This window comes from Rattus rattus, chromosome 5 (genome assembly GCF_011064425.1).
Source record: "Rattus rattus isolate New Zealand chromosome 5, Rrattus_CSIRO_v1, whole genome shotgun sequence".
Lineage (NCBI taxonomy): Eukaryota > Metazoa > Chordata > Mammalia > Rodentia > Muridae > Rattus > Rattus rattus.
The window spans coordinates 51,225,140-51,247,180 of NC_046158.1; the positions used below are offsets into that span (position 1 = coordinate 51,225,140).

The following is a 22,041-nucleotide window of genomic DNA, read 5'->3' on the forward strand; positions in this document are numbered from 1 at the left end:
ATAACATTGTAATTGGAAAAAGTTTTTCTTTTCTCCAATTTTAGGAATCAGTACCTCTAAGGCAGAATAATTTGCCTGTATACATTGAGAGAGGGACTTTTTAAGCTGAAATGACTTACTAACGAACAATTTGATCCTAATTCAAATACAACTATAAAATGATATATCTGGATCAAGATTACTTTCCTACTACAGAATTTCCACTTAAAGACCCAAGTGAATCCTTGTAACAACTTGTAACATTTTTTAAAGCAGGGCACTGGTATGACCTCATGATCCTAGTACCTGAGAAGATGAACCAAGAGGACAGCATTTTTTAAGAAAAGAGTTATTTACTTATTTAATGCCTATGAGTACACTGTAGTTCATCTTCAGACTGTAACTGTCTTCAGACAGAGCAGAAGAGAGCAGCATTGAATCCCACTACAGCTGGTTATAAGCCACCATTTGGTTTCTGGGAATTGAACCCAGGACCTCTGGAAGAATAGTCAGTGCTCTTAACCACTGAGCCATATCTCCGTCTGAGTATATGGCATTTTTAGAAGAGTTGCTATTTGAACACTTCCTCACCTCTTATATCAAGAACTTGTTTTAAAAGACATTAAAACCATAAAACATGTAGTTGAATGACTTTTTTTTTTTTTTTTTTGAGACAGGGTATTGCTATGTAGCACAGACCTTGATGTGTGGTGCTCTTATCTATGTAATGGGATATAGACCTGTGCCATTACACCAGTTAGTTTAATGCTCTTAACTTGGTAATTCAGAAACAAGTACCAACTGAAAACTAGTAAGAGGCTTCAGATTTAGGGAAAAAGGATTCAAATAGGAATCTAGTAAATATAATTTATGATAAATAAGTTTCATAACTTATAATATGAAACACTGCAAAATATCATTATATCATGCACTTACCTGGCAGAATTCACATGCAACTTGAATTTCATTAAGTTAAACAGTTTATCATGTCCTCTGTTTCATGGCAAAGACACTGAAAAACAAAAATGGTTTCATACTGTTACGAATAGCCCTGAAGCACTTCTTGAAATACACTACTTTTTGCAAATGAAATCAACATGATTTGATAAAAAAAAAAATCAAGAATCTTTAAAATGATATAGTACTATTGAAATATAAAAATTCACATAAATGGATGAACTAGATGTTTATCAATCCAGCTCAAAGAGTTAAGAAAGAAAGAAAGAAAGAAAGAAAGAAAGAAAGAAAGAAAGGAAGGAAGGAAGGAAGGAAGGAAGGAAGGAAGGAAGGAAGGAAGGAGTATTTAATTTAGCCCTTAGAACATGGTTAGCCAGAAGTCATTAAAAGGGCAATTTTTTTCTTACCTTTGAAGTCTGAAAAGAAAAACTAGACCTAAGCCAGGCTTTGTGGTATGTGCCTAAAATCACCACTTAAGGGAGGCTGAGGCAGGAGGATTGCAACCATCCCTGGTTTACACAGAAATACCTGTTACAAAACAAAACAACAACAATAAAAATTCTATCTACTTGAAAATTTCTAATTAGAAATCTTTTAATTTAAAAAAAAGAAAAGAAAATTAACCTGTGATCAGGTTCTCAGTAGAATTCATCGAAATTTATTTATTCTTGAATATATGACCTCTATAAATTTTTCTCTTCTATAATGTCACCACTTATTTAATGTTAACTTAAATATAAGTAAATCATACTGAAACTAGCAAAGTAAATGGCTCATTTAAAAAAATCTACCAACTCTTGAGCCAGGCAAGGTGGCACATACCTTTAATAACCAGCACTTGGGGAGGCAAAGATAAGTGGATCTCTGAGTTCTAGAAGAGCCTGATCTACAGAGCAAGTTCCAGAGCTACAAAAAGAAACCTGTCTCGAAGGAACAAAGGGAAACTGAAGTCAGGATGCAACATATGAATTTTTAAAAAGTTTAAAAATCTGCCAACTCTTTACATGTATATAACATGTGCATACAGATATACATAAATGTCGAAGTGCATACACTTTGCATGTCATTTTTTTGGGGGGGGGAAGCTTGGGACTGAACCCAGGGCCTTACCACTGAGCTAAATCCCCAACCCCTCATATTTTTTTTTGAAATAGGTTCTGTCACTGACCTAGGAACTGAGCTCAGAACTCATTTACTGAGCTAGTCTGACTGTCCATGAACTTTAGGGATCAATCCCTCTCTGTGCCCACCTAATCAGCAGCGCTAGGGTTAGAGAAATGTACTCCTGCTTTTACTAGAGGTACTTTACTGACCAAGCCATCTTCTCCATTCCCACTCTTCTTCTTCATCTCCCAAAGACAGTGAACAGCATTCTAATGTCAAATAAATTAGTGTTGTAAAGGAAAAATCTATTTTTCACAATTTATGTGTATTCAATGTCTTGCTCAAAAAAAGTAGATAATTCACATGAAATGTACAATTGGCTACATACTGGTGAGTCCTGGGTCAAAGACTTTCCTAGTTTAGGAGATGGGAAGAAGAAACTGTCTTCCCTCACCCCGGGTAAACTGATAAGGTTCTATTTCTCTACTCAGATCCAACTGTACGATGGTGTCTATGAAGAGAGGAAGAACACTAGAATAATCCAGAATATCTCATCATGCTTCTGTCATTGCCAACAGATGTAAGCTAAGGCCAGGGCCAGATCAATCTGTGGGTTAGCTACCTAAGGCAATGTCTCACTCAGCAAAATACAAGAAACATGTAATTATTAACTATATACAGACAAATTGATAGTTCTAAAGATGCTTCTTAAGGAACTGACCCTTGGTACCTCCAGTGTCACTGTTTTCCTCCAAACAAGTTCCTTACCTACACAGCTACTTTCCTAGCCAACTGACATGAACACACATTTTCTCTTATTATTATTATGTAACACCTAGTAGAGATTGCTATAAATACTACAGTTCAAGCATCTACAGATAGAAATGCTAACATTTCCTCTAAGAGATTCTAAATGTTCTCTCTTTGATAATCTAAGTGAATCTCAAACCTCTAAATCTGGGTTCATCATGTTTTCACAGCAAGGTTGAAAATATCTTTATATAACAGCAGCTGCCAAGGGAGCTTATAAATGGCTTGTGAAGTACATGACTTGAAGTTCAAAATTATGAAGAATCCATAGTATTCTCATTCCTAAGGAAAGTGTAAATAGTTGCAGTCTGATGCTTCAGTACTGGTGAAGACACAAATACCTGGTATTTGTGGTGCAGGTCAGTGATTAACCACACCAAGTAGCGAAGAACTATGTTTAAGGTGTTTTACTGTTAACCAAGTGTTATGAGAAAGACAGTAGTACTACAGATCTTACACCTAAGAATGAACAGACTCTTTTCAGACCCTAAGCTTTAACTTAATCATAGTGCGGTTTGATACAAGAGGACATCTACAATATACATTCGAGAGTAAAGTAAAAAGTTCAGTGATTTGTTTACCATGAGCACTCAAATGAAAGTCACTTTCTTTTTTCTTTAAAACAAAAGCAAGATGTAGTAGAGATGGTTTAGACGATACAGTAGTATTACTTCAGGCTTCCAATCCCTCATTTTTGTTAGAGACTCTAATTTTCCCATTGATATGTAAAAACATGAATCATCACTTTATTCCCATTTGACCGACGTAGAAATTGGTACAAAGCTAGCTACTGTGGTTTATTGCAGGAAGAACATCTTGAGTTTAAAGTCAGCTTGGGCTACACAGTGAGTTCTAGATCAACCTGTATAACAGTGTGTGTAAGACTTGTTTCAAAACATCCAAATAAAATCATCCAAAACATGTGGTATAGGTTGAGTAAGGTCTTACGCTTTGTTCAATGGTTCAGTATACCATAGATTGGGAGCTATGGTATAGTAACCAACCCTATCACTAAACTGTTGATATGTACTCGTTTATGAACATAAGATGATGATTAAAGCTAAATACCCACAAATGTAAGCTAAAATTAAAGTACCTTACCAGACTGTGAAAACTTAAACAGCATAAGCTTCTTTGAGAATAACAAATTTGAAATTATCCTATATATATCATTCAAATATAACAAAACAAAGTTCACATCTTATTTGGTTTTTCTGAAAAACATATGTTCCTTGTGAGAATACATACTAAATTAAACCTGTTGAACTTAGTAAGAGAATTTAAATTTATTCCCACTAGAGCAAATATGTGTGGAGTGAGTATATAAGAGTCACCTAGAATATCAACATTTCAACATTCAGAGACCATTGCTAACATAAGTCCACAGTAGCATATACTTCAATCTTGTCAATATATGAAAATGTATAACTTAAAATCTTATAAAGTTTAATAGCTTTAAACTGTAATTATCTAAAATTTGCCATAGTATTCAACAGTAATGGTGCTAAATAGAAAATGGAACTTTCTTTTCTTTATTTTTGAGACAGTCTCTCACTATTATCTACCTCTGGCTACCCTGAAACTTGCTCTGTAGACCATGGCCTTGAACTTTAGATAATTTTCTCACTGTGCCTTCCACATTCTAAAATTACAGGCAGGAGCCACAATGCCTATCTTAGATATCATTTTCAACAGCTATAGTTTTTTTAGATTTATTTATTTTATGTATATGAGTACACTTCAGACACACCAGAAGAGGACATTGGATCCCATTACAGATGGTTGTGAGCCACGATGTGGTTGCTGGGAATTGAACTCAGGACCTCTGGAAGAGCAGTCAGTGCTCTTAACCACTGAGCCATCTCTCCAGACCCAACAGCTATATTTTATCAAGTAATATAAGTATGATATATTTATTTAAGATGTGAGTCCAAAATTCTCTCAAATATAGATGATTATGGTATGTATGTGCATGCGCCTGTGAGTTACTCTGACTAAACACAGGAATGCATGTATGTTAAGCAAGCACTCTACAACTGGGTTACACTCACAGCCATTGGCTTTACTTATTATATGGATTTTGGACCATGTGTTCCGATTTAGTAGTCTTCTTAAATTTATTTTTAAACAATTTATCTGATGATATTTCTATTCTCAAAGTACCTAGCCAGTTCTAGAGATGGTGGGAAGACTATCCACCATAACTGATGCATAACTGAGCCTTCTGAAAGGAAATACTAAAGCTAGTTAGTTATGGTATTTTCACAGAGGACGTTAACAACTGAGTCAAAATTAAACAGATGGCTGAGTGGGCAAAGCATTGGCTGTGTAAACATGAAGATTTGAGTTTGAATCCACAGACTACATGTAAAGCCAGACAAGATAGCAGTACCCATCTGTAACCCTAATGATCCTACAGTGAGGCAGGAGGCAGAAAGAAAGAACCTTTAGAAGCTTGCATTCCCAGTTTGTGTGTGTGTGTTATGTGTGTGGGGAATGACCTTTATTTCAAACTAAGTAAAAGGCAAGGACCAATAACTGAAGTTATCCTCTGGTCTTCACATGAGGTGGTAGCAGGTGTGTATTCATCTTATGAACATGTGTGCCCATGCATACACACATACATCACACACAGCAATAATAACAATAACAACAACAACAATAATAATACTACATTGAGGTCTAAGGTCTTCTGATGGCTGATGTATGGGATTTCAGATTAAGTGAATGAACAGAAGCCAGAATAATCAAATGCTGAGGGTCTTTAAAACACAAAAAGAGATGATGGCTCAGTGATTAAGAGCACTTACTGACTGCTCTTCTAGAGGAACTGGGTTGAATCCCAACACCCACATGTCAGCTTACAACTGCCTGGAACTCCAGGACCCAACACTCTCACACAGACAGACATGCAAGCAAAACATCACTACGCATAGAGTAAAAATAAATTAAAAAGACATTGAAAACAAGCCCAGATTTTATTCTCACTCACCCATCTTACCTTTCTCCAAGCTTATAATCTATGGACCTAGGACAAACTAAGAAAGCATTTCACAATTTCAAATGTCTGGGGATGGAGAAGTTGTCAAAGAATATGCAACAGAGATTACATGTGGTCCTCAAAAAGACTAAAATACTCTAAGTATACTTTTAAAAACATGTTTGTTTAACCTTGTAAAAAACTGAATATATGCCAGCATGCATACATTGTTGGGGTTTTTTTTGTGTGTTTTTTGTTTTTGAGATAAGAGTTCCCATTTATACAGCCCTGACTGGCCTTGAACTTGGTACATAAAACAGGCTGGCTTGAGATCTACTTGCCTGTGCCTCCTGAGTACATGCACCCCAAAGAAATTACTCACTTTTTTCTTTTTCTTTGACACAGGGTTGTAGAGAAAATCTCTTATAAGCATCACTTGTCAATAAAAAAGCCGATGGCCAATGAGCTGAGGCAGGAAATAGGAGGTAAGACACTGGCAGGAAGAGAGGATTCTGGGAAATAGAGATTAAAAACAGACTCTGGGGTTGGGGATTTAGCTCAGTGGTAGAGTGCTTGCCTAGCAAGCACAAGGCCCTGGGTTCGGTCCCCAGCTCCGAAAAAGAAAAGAAACAAAAAACAAAAAACAGAGACTCTATGAGAGCTGTGGGAGACTCAAGAGGAGTCTGACTGAGGAGATGGATGTAACCAACCGGTAGATGAACTGAGAGATACTGAGAGAGATGCGGAGAGATGAGAAGGAAGAAGTGGAATGGGACTGAAGGAGATGTAACCAAATGGTAGACATAGAGATAGTTTAAATGGTTAAGAGCTAATCAGGGAATCAGCCAAAACTTATGGTCTAGAATTTAGTCTCAGAATTGTTGCTCTCAGAAACTAAGTAGCTGGGAGGAAAAAAAGATTTATGTTTTTTACAAATGGTGCCCAATCTGGAAGGCATGTAATTCAAACTTTTTAATATTCATATTCAGTTGTTAAAAGTCATTTTTACAGGGAATGTACGTGAATGGTGGAAAAGCCTAAAGTTACACAGGGTCTCCTGTAGCTTTCCTATGATGCCTAATACTCCTGCCTCCCAAGTGCCGGGTGGGATTATAGGAATGTACTACAATACCTTGCTTAAATTTAAAAAAGAAAAAACCAACAACTATTTTTATTATTTTTAAGTAAGTGTATTATCTGTGTGTGTACATAGTAGTGTAGATGTACTCAGAAGTCAGAGGCAGTTTACCCTCCTAAAGCTGTAGGTACAAGCTAGTTGTGAACCAGCTGATAGAGATCTTAGGGATCAAACTCCTACCCTCTAGAAGAATTGCTAAACCACCTCCAGAATACAATGATTTAGACATAGTCCCACGTCCTCAGGGTATGCATTTCATGAAAAATACTTCTAAACAGATCATTAATTTGCACATCTAAAAGCTCAAAATGCAAGTTAATATATATATATAATATATATATTATCATCAGACTTTATCCCTTTTTTCCATACTTGCTTTAAAATGTTTTACTATTTTGGGTGGGGGTGGGGGGGTTACAAGACAGAGTTTCTGGTAACTGGCTGTCCTGGATGCTCTTTAGACCAGGCTGGCCTCAAACTCAGAAATCCACCTGCCTCTCCCTCCCAAGTGTAGGGATTAAAGGCAGATACCACCACTGCCCAACTGGTTTACTTTTAAAATGAATGTACATTTCAGGTTTCTCCTTATTTTGGAGAGTCAAAATTAGATAAACTATACATTTATGCAATTTCTCTGATTTGAACTTCAAGATTTAAAAAGAAAACACATAGATCAACTTATGCATCTTCATATATCAGACAATATCTATCATTAATTCAACGTGTCTAGAGAGATTCTACAAACTGCCTTCATTACATTGTTATTTTTCTTCCATTTTTAGGAACTACATAAACAGTAAATGGCTTGCAAATAAAAATCACCATACTTCATTTCTTTAACACCTTTGTGGTTGGCATGTACATGTTCAAAAAGGTACAAGTGATAAACTATTCGACTTGATGTTTCTGGATTGGCTGGCAACAATCATGAAAATAAGCTTTAGTAATTCCAAAGCAAATAGATTTACACAGCCATAGAAAAATTAACTTTTTGCTCAGTGATTATGCAATCCACAAACACTTCCTAGATTAACGTGTTACAATTAAATTTTTTTAGGTGAATTAGGTAACTTTTATTTTTGGACTTTTTGCTAAAAAGCTAAGTAAGTTTGGATTAAGAAAAATTAAAGAATTTAAGTCTTCAGTATGTTTTCACATCCTATCTCCAAAAGGCCATTTCTAAATTTACTAACCCTCCAGATCTGTTCCCCATCCCCGCTGAACACTATCAATATAGGTTACTAGTGTTCCATTAGAGACCAACTATTATGAGAAGAACAATTTTACATTCAAAGCTTTACTTTGGGAGATGGCACAGTTGGTGCACTGTTTTCTACACAAACCTGAAGAGATCCTCAAAACTTATGAAAACGAAAGAAAGGCTAACAGTGAAGAAGTGGAGACAGGAGGCAGGAGACTTGCTGGTCAGTCAGTTTAGTTGAATCAGTGAGTACCAGGTATAGTGAAAGATCTTGTCTCAAAAAGACAGTGGTGGTGCATACCTTTAATCCCAGAGCTCAGGAGGCAGAGGCTGCTGAATCTCTGAGTTGGATATAGAGTTCCAGGACAGCCAGAGCTACACAAGCTACACAGAGAAAACTTATCTGCCTGCCTCTGCCTCTCTCTGCCTCTGCCTCTCTGCTTGCCTCCCTCCCCACTGCCTCTCTCTCTCTCTCTCTCTCTCTTACAGACAGACAGACAGACAGACAGACAGACACACACACACACACACATACACACACACAAAGAAAGAAGACGGAAACAAATGAGGAAGATACTTGACATTGACCTCAGGCCTCAATATGCATGTGTACTCATAATATAATAATATGCATTTACACACACACACACACACACACACACACTATAGTTGGGTGGAGAAGCTCAAGTTCCCTTACCTTTGTAGCTGGTGGGCCATGAGTTTTATTCTGTTAACAGGAATCCCTAAGCTCTTGCTATACTTGGGATGGCAATACTTCCCAAGTTGCCATCTAGTGTCTGTAGAGAAAAGGAGAGAAGCAGAAGAGAATAAACTTATTATACTGTTTAATATACATTTTATATTTAAATCTTGCCTATTTCTATTATATAAAATTAAAGTTTCTCCCAAAATATCAAATGTTTCAAAAAGATGTTCACCAAATTGCCAACACATTACCACCTCTAGGTATAAAACAAGATTTTTAGCAACATATACCTGAAGGACAGATAATAGGTGAAATGTCAGAGTTGAATCTAAGTATCAAAATATTCAGAGTGAAAATTAATATTTTCTATGTTGTTGCTACACAATAAAATCTATGGGCCCTAGTTTAAAAGTACCTCTTCAATGGAAACAGCTTGATGTTTCTCATATGCATATTAGAATAGGATTCACTGGGAAAATTCAATCTTGTATTGTTCAGAGATTTAATACATTTCACATAAACACAAGCATCCCAAAACCACGATCATAAGAGACTCAGGGCCCTTTGCTGCTCTGATATTATCACAATTCCCTTAAAGGTTATAATAAATGCTAAAGTTCTAGCCATTGCAGCTATGAATCAGGCAGCAAGGGAAAGATAAATGAATAAAGGCTTTTCTTTAAGGACTTTTCAGAAACTCCAGAGGAAAATTCTACCGGACAGAACTTAGTCAAAATTGGCCAAAAATGGAGGCTGCCCAGCTGAAAGTAAACTCTTACAGGCAATATAAAACTTATGATTATACAGATCTGTTATATAAGCATTAGATAAGGTGAGATAGGTCTGAACTTGGCAGAGGTTTTAGTTATCAACTATGTTAGGAAAAGGTAGTGATTTCCAAAGTATAATGTTCAAAAGGAAATGAATGTTCCTGTACCATTACCTTGTGAATTAACCCCCATTATCAAGCCACAGAACAATCTGGGAGATTTTCCTATTACAGACCACTAAAAGAAAAGCAACACTTTCCTTTAGGATCAGTGAAGGCTTTTTAATGTTTAGTAACTTAAAAATGAAAAATCGGAAACTAGAAACTAACTTACTTCAAAGCTCTAAATGAAAAAGTTCTAAATGAAAAATTGTTCCTTATGGAGAAAGGAGTCAAAGATATTTAGCGACTCAAATACAAAATATGGCTATAAATGGAATGGCAATCCAATGGACAGTTTTGTGGATGGTCTATATGAGCCTACTCTTTCAAAGTACAATTTCTTTTTCTTTGCTCTTACATTGCTATTTTGGTATTCATAATTGTCCCTTCTTCCTTTATTGCCTGCAGATTGGCCTTGTATATTGGCTCTGTGTGATGGAATTGAAAAAAATGCTCATTTATTTCAGAAAGAGATAGATTCTTGCAAACTATTTTCTTTTTCAGAGAAATGTTTATTTTTATAAGCCTGGCTTTAGGTCTGCCTATTTGTACACAGATGTTTATATTCTTATTTTAGCAGTTGGTCACAAAAAAAAATCCAGAACTAACATCTTGAAACATGGCAAGGCAATTATCGCTTAAAACAACAAGGTTAAGTAGCCATACCTGACCTTCACAGCTTGACTTATCCACAGTCATCTAGACTTTGATAAACATTAAAGATAATACCTTTTATTAAAGCTTGGAAGGCACAGAGCAGGGAATCTCTCCACCAATATTCCCTACTTTCTGTACGTGTCCTACACTTGGACATAAGTACCGTAACCTGTGGAAGAGGCAGTACCCCCACATAAAAGTACCAGGACTGCCAACAGCAAGCACTCTAGAGAGTCAAACACTACCAGAACACATAGCCCAAGTGACAGGCATCATTGTTAAAGAGGAACCAATTTTTTCTTAGTCACAAACTCAAGAGTCTTATATATCCAAGAGAAGTCCTGAGTGGTATGTATGTATGAAGATACTATATAAGCAGGTTTGGGGCAACTTTACGAAGTCACAACTTTTTAAAAGACTTTGTATTAATGAATGGTATATAAAAACTCTCCAAAGGATACTTGGTTTCTCAGTCTTCAACTTGCCTTTTTCCCTGAGTCCTCACTTTCATGCTTTTCAAAAGGAGAAATGGTCCCCATTCTCCTCTTATCCCAAATCTGCCCCAGTCTTTTAATTTTAAAAAGGGATAATTTTATATATATTTTGTATAAATATAGATATATATTATATAGATATAAAGATATATAGATATCTTGTCCTGTGTTCAATAATGTTCAGAATTCAGGCAGCTCTGTAGTTGATAATATAAACAATATTTTTTATTTAATGACTACTTTTTCCACTTTTGAAATACTATCTGAAAACTCATGGTCCTGAGAGGGAATTCCATGAGAATTAAGAAATAAGAAATTGACAAGTTAAGTGTGGTGATTTGAATAGGAATGGTTCCACAGACTCTGGTGTTTGAATGTTTAATTCATAGGGAGTGGTACTAATGGAAGGTGTGGCCTTGTTACAGGAAGTACATCACTAGGGGGTAGACTTTGAGGTCTTAGAAGTTCAAGGCAGGTCTAGTGGCTCAATTCATTTCTGCAGCCTAAAGATCAAGATGTAAACAAACAAACAAAACCAGAAATTATACTCTTCAATAACTTAAACTTACAATAAAGTTTGTAATAGATGAAAATGGTCCTTAAAAATGTTCGTGCTCCAATTCCTGGAACCTGTGAATAGGTTCTATTAAAAGAAAAGGGAACTGTACAGGTATCTAGAGATTACAGATTCCAAAAGAGAATGTCCTCAAACATCCATCCAGTTGAGAGAATCTAGAGTACACTGAACCATTCAGAGTAAGAGATTCATCCAGAAAGAGACGTCAGCAGGATTAGAAATGGAGGACCTGGATCTGCCACTGCCAGAGATGGCCACAAGAAAGCACTTCAGTTTCCCTATATGAAGAGCAGCTCTGAACAGGTGGCAAGCAATAGAAAAAGGAGGGCAAAGCCAACAAGGTGAGCAATCTTGCAAGTGGATTCTTCCCCAGAGACCTCAAACTGCACATAACACTGTCAACATATTGATTTTGGCTTTAGGACTCCAAACATACCATAAAATCTGGTCATCTGTGACAACATGATTGAACTAGAGATTACTTTAAAACACTACATAGTCTATACATTGAAATACCATACAGAACTTTATTATTAAATATAAAACTTTTTATGTTTTTATGATTTAGTGGAGGGTTCTCAGTGGACCCAGATGAGGCAATCTAAACTTGCTGACCTACAAAAATAACCTTGTACTATCTTAAGATGTTAAGTATATGGTAATTGAAAAATCTTTACAGTGAACAAAAATGTTAGGGTACCAGGCGGATGGACTTGTGCTCTCTCACAATGTCATTCAAGGGAAGAACCAAATAAATAGGCAAAGAGTTTTCTGTGTCACTATTTCCTTGTGACTTCATAAGCACTACAAAGTACAAGATGATCTTAGAGATCTACCCTGAGAATAGCAAAATGTTCCTAACAAATCTAAATCCACACGTCTAAAAACCTACAGCTGAAACCTAAAAACAATTTATTACCCATTCAATGTTAAAGTATCTTTAGGCTCCCTTATTAGGAAAATTTAAATACTATGATTTTACAATGATCCATCAATGTGCTTGATGGATATCAAAAAGAATTAAAATAATGTGGCTGAATGATGGTGATGCATTCCTTTAATCCGAGCACTTGGGAGGCAGGGGCAGGTGGATCTCTGAGTTTGAGGCCAGCCTGCTCTACAAAGCAAGTTCCAGGATAGCCAGAGTTTCACAGATAAACCCTGTCTTAAAAACAAACAAACAGGGTTGGGGATTTAGCTCAGTGGTAGAGTGCTTGCCTACCAAGCGCAAGGCCCTGGGTTCAGTCCCAGCTCTGGGAAAAAAAAAAAAAAAAAAAAAAAAAAAAAAAAAAAAAAAAAAAAAAAAGGTAAGTGCCACCGTGCCCAACAAAAACAAACAAACAAACAAACAAATGCAAAAAAACAAAAAAAAAATAGCATTCCAAAAATACGAATAGTAATAATGTGTAAAATACAGACTAGGGCATGAACTCAAACAGAATTAAATTTATCTAAGTTTATAAATTACACTGCATTTTACTTTGACTTTAAATGTACATTTTCCTAATGCTTAATACTAAATCATACTTTATTTTTATGGCTAGAAACTGAACAGTATACATATAATGCCAATATCTTCTGTGAGCGTTAAACTGCTCTTTAGTCTATGGATTTGATACTATCCTTGTGTATAATGTATATGGAATGCTTAATTCAATAATAGAAAAAAATTAAACTCCTCAAAAGTGAGAAACATATTCCTAACCTCAATAAGGAAAATAGTAGTTTGGTTTTTTTTTTTTTTAAATAATTTTTATGTATATGAGTACACAGTAGCTGTCATCACCAGAAGAGGGCATCAGATCTCATTACAGATGGTTGTGAGCAACCATGTGGTTGCTGGGATTTGAACTCAGGACCTCTGGAAGGGCAGTTAGTGCTCTTAACCGCTGAGCTATCTCTCCAGCTCCAATATAGTAGTTTTTAATTTTTTCTCTACTCACAACATACAACAGATGGTTTCCAGGTACACTGTCATCAATCTATATGGAAGCTTTGATCTCAAAGTTGACGAGAAGCATAAAGTAACACAAGAAATCAGTATATAAATAGTGAAATCAGCCCAGCATGACAATATTCTTTAAAAAAAAAAAAAAGTAATACTGGACACAATGTCTTTAATTCCAGCAGTCTTTAGGAGGAGAAAGTCAGTCTGGCTTACACAGTGAATTCCAGGCTAACCAGATCCACATAGTGAGACCCTATCTCAAAAATAAATAAGTAAATAAATAAGTAAATAAATAAATCCCAAAACAAATTAGGTTACTTTTAAAGTTAAACTTTATTTTAAATTATTCCCAGACCACTGATCTCTGGGTGAAGTAAGCAAGTTCAGGCTTCACAAAACTCAGAAGACTAACAGTGACAAACATGAAAAGCAGTAGATTAAGGTTTACTAATAATTTTGTTTTACATTTGGTAATAGAATAATTATATAATGTTTACAATATTATTTTTGCTCAAAACATGTGCGTAAAATATACTTTACTCTCAAAGTTTTTTTAAAATACATTTTTTGGGGGTCAGGTATGGTGGAATACCCCTTTAACCTCCACACTTGGTAGGCAAAAGAAAAGAGAATTTCTCTAGTAAGTTCTAAGCCAGCAAAGGTTGTTTCTTGTTCTGGAAGGTTAAAGCTTGAACGAACTAGGGTGGCCTAGAACTTGCTATGTCACCAAAAATAACCTTAAACTTCAGTTCCTCCTGCCTCTACTTTCCCACTGCTGAGATTAATACCTGTGCTACATTGTCTGTCTGCTTTATGCATATATACACCACCCACATACAAACACAATTTTTAAAAAAAGAAAAAAAAAAGGTGAATTAGAATTATTCAGGAACTAGAGAAATGGCTGTCAGCATAGTTACTTGACATACAAACATGATGACCTGAGTTTGATCCCCAGTACCCATATAAGTCAGGCCAAGAACAGAAATGTGAATTTGTAACCACAGTACTTTGGGTGGAGGAATAATGCAGATCTCTAAAGCTCATTCACCAGCTAGCCTCACTGCATGAATGAGCTCCAGGTTTAGTAAGAGACTCCATCCAAAAACTAATGTGAAGGCCAGGCTAAGTGGGTAAAGGTGCTTACTGTTCACGCTTAACAGCCTGAGTTTGAACCTTGTAACCTATGCAAAGGTGGACAGAGAACTGATTCCACAGAACTATCCTCTGAAATCCACACAGGTGTCAAACAAGGTATGCATGCCCAGACACACATCATACATATGCACAAAAATATACTCATGATGATGATGATAAAATAAAAAATTAAAAAATTAAGGTAGAAACTAATTCAGGCAAACACTCAAAATTTTGCCAGGCCTCCTCCACACATGTGAATGTACAACCATACACACCTGTACATGTCCTCATAGATGTGCAGGTATACCACACAAACATCTTTCTCTGAGGATGTATATTCAAGTTTAAGAAAGTGAAAGCCCAATCCAACCAATATCCATGTTTCACCATTAAAACATACCTGATAGGGAGCTGGAGAGATGGATCAGCGGTTAAGAACATTGCCTACTCTTTCAGAGGTCCTGAGCTCAAATCTCAGCAACCACATGGTGGCTCACAACCATCTCTTCTGGGATCTAGTGCTGTCTTCTGACATGCAGGTATACATATATGCAGACAGAGCATTCATATACATAATATAAGTAAATAAATCTTTTAAAACCCTTACCTGACAAATGATAAAAAAACACCAGCAACTTTTAACATTGTGACTGAGAACTGATGGTATAACTATGATAACTAAAATCTTGATAAAGACTTCAAAAGAACAAACTGTCTTAATTTCATCAAAAGATGATGAAAGGTCTCACTAGAAATGTTGATGGTAAGATTAGTAAAAACAATGGCATCAATTTTTATAATCTCAAAATATGTATATGTATACTACAACATAAAAAGGGAAGTCTGATATTGGGGAAGAGTGAATATGGAACAAAATGATATTCTCTCAAGTGGATTTATGGAAACTGTAACATAGTAAGTTCTACCACAAATTATAAATTCCTAGGAAAAATTCAAATTTGTTACCAAAACTACCAAATAAATGATGGTTGTATTGTCTTCAAGTCACATAATAAGCATGCCTGAAGCGACTATAGGAAATGATAATTTCTGAATGAATTTTCATAGTAAACACCATAACATGCACTGAGTAAACAACAAGTCCCTGATGCAGCTGTGAGCACTGATATGCATTAGTCAAATGAGTACAAGGTTAAGTGTTGTTCTCCTTAAAAAAAAAACAAAAACAAAATCAAAAAACAACACTGATGCACCAGTGGTAGAGCATGCCTTTGATTTCAGTGCTCAGAAGGCAGAGTCAGGTGGATCTCTAAGTTTGAGGCCAACCTGGTCTACAGAGTGAGTTACAAGACAACTAGGACAACTCAGAGAAACCCTGTTGGCAGGAAGAAGGAAAGTGAGACACAAAAAAAAGAAAAAAAAATAATTTGACTAAGCGTAACAACTACCCTAATCTATATGCATTGTGCCAGAAGAATATATATATGAAAGAAAATTCAGTAGTAATTCCTTTAAAAAAAATAGTAATTCCTTGAAATCTGTAATTCAGAAAGTAGCTCATAAATTAAAACTAATAAATTCAATGATCACAGTGTACAAAATTTAAGCAGTGATATTATTAGGCTATTGTAAGAGAAACAAACAGGGGTTGGGGATTTAGCTCAGTGGTAGAGCGCTTGCCTAGCAAGCGCAAGGCCCTGGGTTCGGTCCCCAGCTCCGAAAAAAAAAAAAGAAAAAGAAAAGAAAAAAAAAAAAAAAAACCCCAGGGAAATGGCAGAAAATATAAAATAGATATTTGTCCCAGTTATATAGGTCATTATTCATATAATTATTCATATAAAATTAATATGGTCAATTATATGACTTTAAAACTATTAAACAGGGTTGGGGATTTAGCTCAGTGGTAGAGCGCTTGCCTAGCAAGCGCAAGGCCCTGGGTTCGGTCCCCAGCTCCGAAAAAAAGAAAAAAGAAAAAAAAATATTAAACAATATAATTTTTTTCCATTAATAACTCCCAGTCAAATAATCATATCGTATTGAGAATCATGACCACCAAGTTGACAAAATGATGTCAAAGGTAGGACACTCACCCTAAAACATCAATGTAAGCCTACCTATTTTCTGGGAGAAAGTAAAAATCATGGCAACTCCACAAATATTTATATCCTCTGATAAGTAACTCCATTGAGTTTATTATCTTATAGAATCAATTCAAAGGAAGAAAATGGTAGCAAATACTACATAGTTTATACAACAGAAAAATACAGGACTACTCACACAGTGAAACATTGTCTCAAAAAAACAAAAACAAAAACATATTCATTAGTTCAATGTTATAACCAGAAGGGGGAAAAACAAAATAAAAAACCCAGCAGAGCAACTACACACAATCCTGTCTTCAAAACTAAATAAATTTATATAAAAATTAGCTAGACAGGGTAGCTGATGACTGTAATCCCAGGATCTGGGAGGCTGATGCAAGCCTGCCATGGGTCTGAGGCCATGAGTTCCAGCAGCCTGGATTACAGAGTGACATCCTCTCTAAATAAATAGCGAAAATTGAAATCGATTTCTTCCATTTAGGCATTTAATATCAAGAAATGTGGCTTAAGTACTTGGTTAACTGTACATAATCATCAAACATCACAAAACTTATATAATAGAAAACTATAATGCTAGTAACAGGTAAAACTAAATGAGTAAAGATAGAAAACTGGAATGCAGAGTTCCACAAGACAAAATGAAAACAGTTTAGAGAACACACTTAAAAATCAAAAGTGGTGCATGCTAAGGAGGCAGAGGCAAGCAGATTTCTGAGTCTGAAGCCATCTGGTCTACAGAATGACCCCCAAAACAACCAGGGCTACACAGAGAAACCTGTCTCAAACAAACAAACAAACAAAACCAAAAATAACAAAAAAAGGGAAAAAGAAAAGCAAATGGTATAGATGAATGTAAACATATACTACTAAAATTAACTCACATCCATTTACTAATTGCCAAGTACAATTATTGTGTTTCTCTAAGAACTTTCTCAATGATCTCATGGTAACTAGTCACTCACTACTATATTTCAAGTGTCTTGTTGATGTTTTTTTAATTTCTTGGGTATTAATATAGAAAAAGGTTGACAATTACCAGTTAAGATATGAACCCAAGTAAATATACCTACATCCTCAAGATATAGTCACACCCCTTTCCCCCATTCCACCCGACCCCCCACTTCAAAGGAGCAGGAGGAGGAAGAGAAGAAATAGAATTGATTATTTTAGAAGCAATGATGTGGCTCAGCCAGCAAAGCACTAGACATGCAAACCTGACAGACAACCTGAGATCAATACCCATAACGCATGTAAGGTGGAAAGAAAGAACCACCTGCATAAAGTTGTTCTGACCGCCAAACCCAAGTTGGAGTATGCACATACCAGTACAAGTACATTATACACACATACCTGAACAAATAAAATGAACATTTAAATCCCTCCTTTATGATTACCAAAATGCCAAAAAGAACAAAGTAAGCATCATAGCCCCTATCTCAAAGTGAAAATATCAGTTTTAGGTTTGTCAGTAAAAAAAAAAAAAAGTGAAGACATATACATCACATACAAGTTTATAATTGTATATTTCATATCTATATAATATAAAACACGTACATACAATTACCAATGGCCTTCAAGACTCATGCATTCTTCCATTTTCTATGAAGTGATACCTTGTTTTAACTTTTTAACTTTGAGAAACAGAACAAAGAAAGTGTTTTTCTACAATTCCCACCCCCCTAAGACAATAATAGTGATGGTGATCACTATTTCTTCAACATTATAGAGTTACATATAGGGCTAATGAGATGGTCCAGTGGGTAAAGCATTTGCCACCACGCCTGATGACCAGGGGTTCATCCTCAGAACTCATGTTGGAGAAAGGGACATTTATTCCTCAAAGTTGTCCTTTAATCTCCATAAATATGCTATCATCCACAAGGCAGGAAGGCAGACAAGCATATATACACACACAAATGTAAAAATAAAAACAAATTACACAGAGGTTTTGAGGATGTAGACCTCAATAAAAAAGTGCATACCTTTAGTCCCAGTACTTGGGAGGTAGAGGTAGGCAGGAATCTGTGAGGTGGAGGCCAGCCTGGTTTACAAGCAAGTTCCAGTATAGCCAAACTACAGAGAGAAACTATGTCTGAAAAAAAAAAAATAAATGAAAAGAGCTTTCCTAGCACGGGTAGAAAAGCAAACAAAGGACTAGCGCTGGCTCAACAGCTCCTGTGTTCTTGCAGGGGAGCTGGGCTAGGTTCCTAGCACCCACGCGGTAGCTCATAGTCATCTGTAACTCTAGTTTAGGGACTCAGGATTTACGATATCCTCTAAGGGCACTGCCCACAAATGGTGCCATACATATATGTAAGCAAAACACAAAAATAAGTAAACCTTAAAAAACAAACAGAACAAGTTGCATTTCAGGCAAAATTTCAGTCTAAAGAAATAGATGTGAATATAAGACAAAATGTTAAACTATTGATTATATAAGGACAGGTGGTTTTGTAGGTTATAAGTTAATACTGGGAGTATTATATGTATAATTTTCATAGAGGTCAGTTGAATTATCTAATTACTTCATTGAATTCTAATCAAGGAGGATTCCAGTAAAAATTTTGCTTTAAATATGAAAGATTTATTTACTTTTCTATGGGCATTTTAATAAGAGTAATAAAAGAAATACCAGTTCAGAGAAACACATATATTGGAAGAGCCTAAAGGCAAAAATGAGTGGAAACAGCAGGTAAGGTAAAGCTGTTTACTAGACCTAGCAATATAATTGATTAGGAGAGTACAGATAAATAATTAAAACTCAAGTTTTCAAGATTTTTTAAAAGTTAAAAAAAAACAAAACCCTAGATTTCTTGACTTAATGTTAGTCATGATTTATTTAGTGGATAGTATCATTCATCTCAAAACAATACAGCTTTAAAATTTTAAATACCCATCAAAACATCTCTGCAATTACTTATTAATGATTTTTAAGACCTATAAGTTTAATTATCACTCAACACTATCAATGGCCTTAAAGATCTATGAACTTAGTTTTCTTGACTTATATAGGATATGTTTTTAGCATGCTTTACAAAATATCTCTATGCTTTTGAAAAAAGTTTATTGCAGGGATTCTTCAAATAGGTTTAGCAAATTTAAATACAAGATTCTATTTCAGGAAGTCATCTAGAGTTAACTGTTTTAAAATAAGCTTTTATAAAGTCTTACAATTTGGGTGCAAGAGACCCAGGCCATTTGGCTCTGAATGAGTAGTATTCCTGGAACGGTTATTACTTGACAATGGCCAAGGGTTAAGAATTCCTTCAAATTGGACAAAATAAGCTCAGAATAGTGGGTGTTTGGTCAGATTTCAAATATAGCATTACATGCATGTGGTGTGAACGTGTCCATAATTTATAATCCCCAAGAAACTGTGACTTCCACAAGGTAATCTAGGTATTAGTCAACAGGCCTAAGGGTCCATCATGAGTAATCCCTTTTACTCCATTATGTTGGTGGTAGTTTCACTCCACCTCCTCAGTTCTAAGAGACTCCACTAAGAAGAGACAATTTTATATTACCTATTGCATAAAAATAATGCCCATCTCCTCCAAGGTCTTGGTTCAATGAGTGAGCGCCATGGGGAGACATACACACATCCCTCCCTACCTCTCTTCCTTGTCCCTGGGGTAATAAAAGGCAGATTATTTCCCTGCAAAAGCTGTGCAGAACACCCGTCGAAATGAATGGGGGGAAATAGCAGAATCAACCTGCACCCACACCTCAGCCCCGCCCCACCTGGAAAGGGAGGGGGGTGGCGAGAGTATGAGGGTGGCAGAAAGGACAGAAAAGGCCGAGACCACCAGCTCCCAGGTTCTCCATACCATTGGCTCCGTCATGTTCCGCCGAGGCCAGAGACCCCGGCCAGATTTTCAGTCAAGCTCCCCAATCCGTCACCGCACCATCCCAAACCCCGCGGTCCACAATCGCCCGGGTGCCCGGTGGGGAGCCCAGCTTTGGCCCTTTGGCGGCCCGATCAAGGACCTGAGGTGGGGGTCTCCCCGTCAGTTGGGCGGATCCGAAGAGCGCCCCGGGGACCTCGCAAGTGACCACACAAGAGGATAAGTCGGAGGGAGGGGTCTGAGAGGAGCCGTTATTCCTTCTCGCTCACGCTTGGGAAAGCGCGCGAGGGAGGGGCCGGAGCCGCAGCGCGTTACCTAACGGTCCGGTCGGTCCGCCAGGCCTGAGGCGGAGGCGCGGCTACAGCGGTCCGGAGGGTTGGGGTCCACAGCAGGGGCGCAAAAGGGGTGGGAGGCGGGGGGTGGGGACTACAGGCAGCGACGTCGCCATGTTAGCACCTTCTTCCTCCGTCTCCCTACAACCTCCAAGCCTGTGGCCCCTTCACCATTACTCACCTTTCCAGGTCACTAATTCATGTTCCTTTCAGCCACCGGCGAGCCCGGAGCGCTGCCGTGTTTACAAACTAGCCCCGGAGGAAAGGGCTGAATCGCACTTTAAAGGCCACGGGCTCCCACAGGCTTCCGTCCTCTCTCGCGAGATCCGACTGACAAGCCTTCTCCCCGCCCCACTCCCGGCATCCCCGCCGCTTTCTTCTCGCGCCCCTCCCCTTCACGCACACGCCCCTTCCTGATTTCCACCGAAGGAGCGCCTGCAGGTCAGGTGACTCCGTCGTACACCAGGAAAAGGGCGGGCCTTCGGGAGGGCGGGGGGCGGGGAGGCGGGAACCGAAGAACACTCGGACGCTAGTGATTGGGCGAAGAGCAAGAAAGGCGGGAAGAAGTTCCGAAGGGGCGTGGCCAGGGCGCCCAAGGACCGTTGTTTCGGTAACCAGGGAACTGCAGAAAGCTGTGATTGGCAGCCATAGGGAGGCGGGCACGGGAGGCGGTACCGGATCTGGGGCGCGCGCGCAGGTGGCGGTAGAGAGTACAGGAGGGCGTGGGCGGTGTGAGAGAAGAAAGGTGAGGTCGGGAGAATCTAAAGGAACCCAGCCCCGGCTGCTGGTGTCTCCTTCATCTTGGTTTCCGGCCTCCCTAGGGATATGGGAATATAAAGGGAGACGCTTCTGAGCCACCCTCCGAATACCCAGAAGCCAGAGCCGGGGAGCTACGCTTTAAGGTTTTGGAGAGTCGGGATTTGGCAGCCATCACCCCCGCCCCCGTGTGCGGAGTGAAGCAAAATAAGTCAGCTCTGTGTAGAAAAAAGAAACCTTTTCTCAGAGGGGTCTTTGTTTGGATTTTACGAAGCCAGAACTGGAGCTGATCTTCGCCCCCACCCTGCGTCAAGTACATGGTGTATTACAGCACATACGAGTATGTTCAAAGGCAGTGATCAGAAGGAAATACACCGTCTTCCACCCCCATGTCATATTTTAAAACAAAGCAACGATCTTTTT

At 37.6% G+C, this 22,041-nt stretch overlaps 1 protein-coding gene across 2 annotated transcripts in view; it reads right to left on the reverse strand.

Moving 5' to 3' along the window:
* Atf2 (activating transcription factor 2) overlaps nucleotides 1–21,197 on the reverse strand; it is a 76,337-nt gene extending 55,140 nt beyond the window's left edge. For both annotated transcript variants that reach the window (XM_032903503.1, XM_032903502.1), the window contains exons 1-3: nucleotides 21,044–21,197; nucleotides 8,867–8,966; nucleotides 916–991 (exon numbers count right to left, since the gene is read on the reverse strand). The gene's annotated coding sequence lies outside the window, so the exon portion shown is untranslated. The remainder of the gene's footprint in view (nucleotides 1–915; nucleotides 992–8,866; nucleotides 8,967–21,043) is intronic.
* Nucleotides 21,198–22,041: the final 844 nt, after the last annotated feature.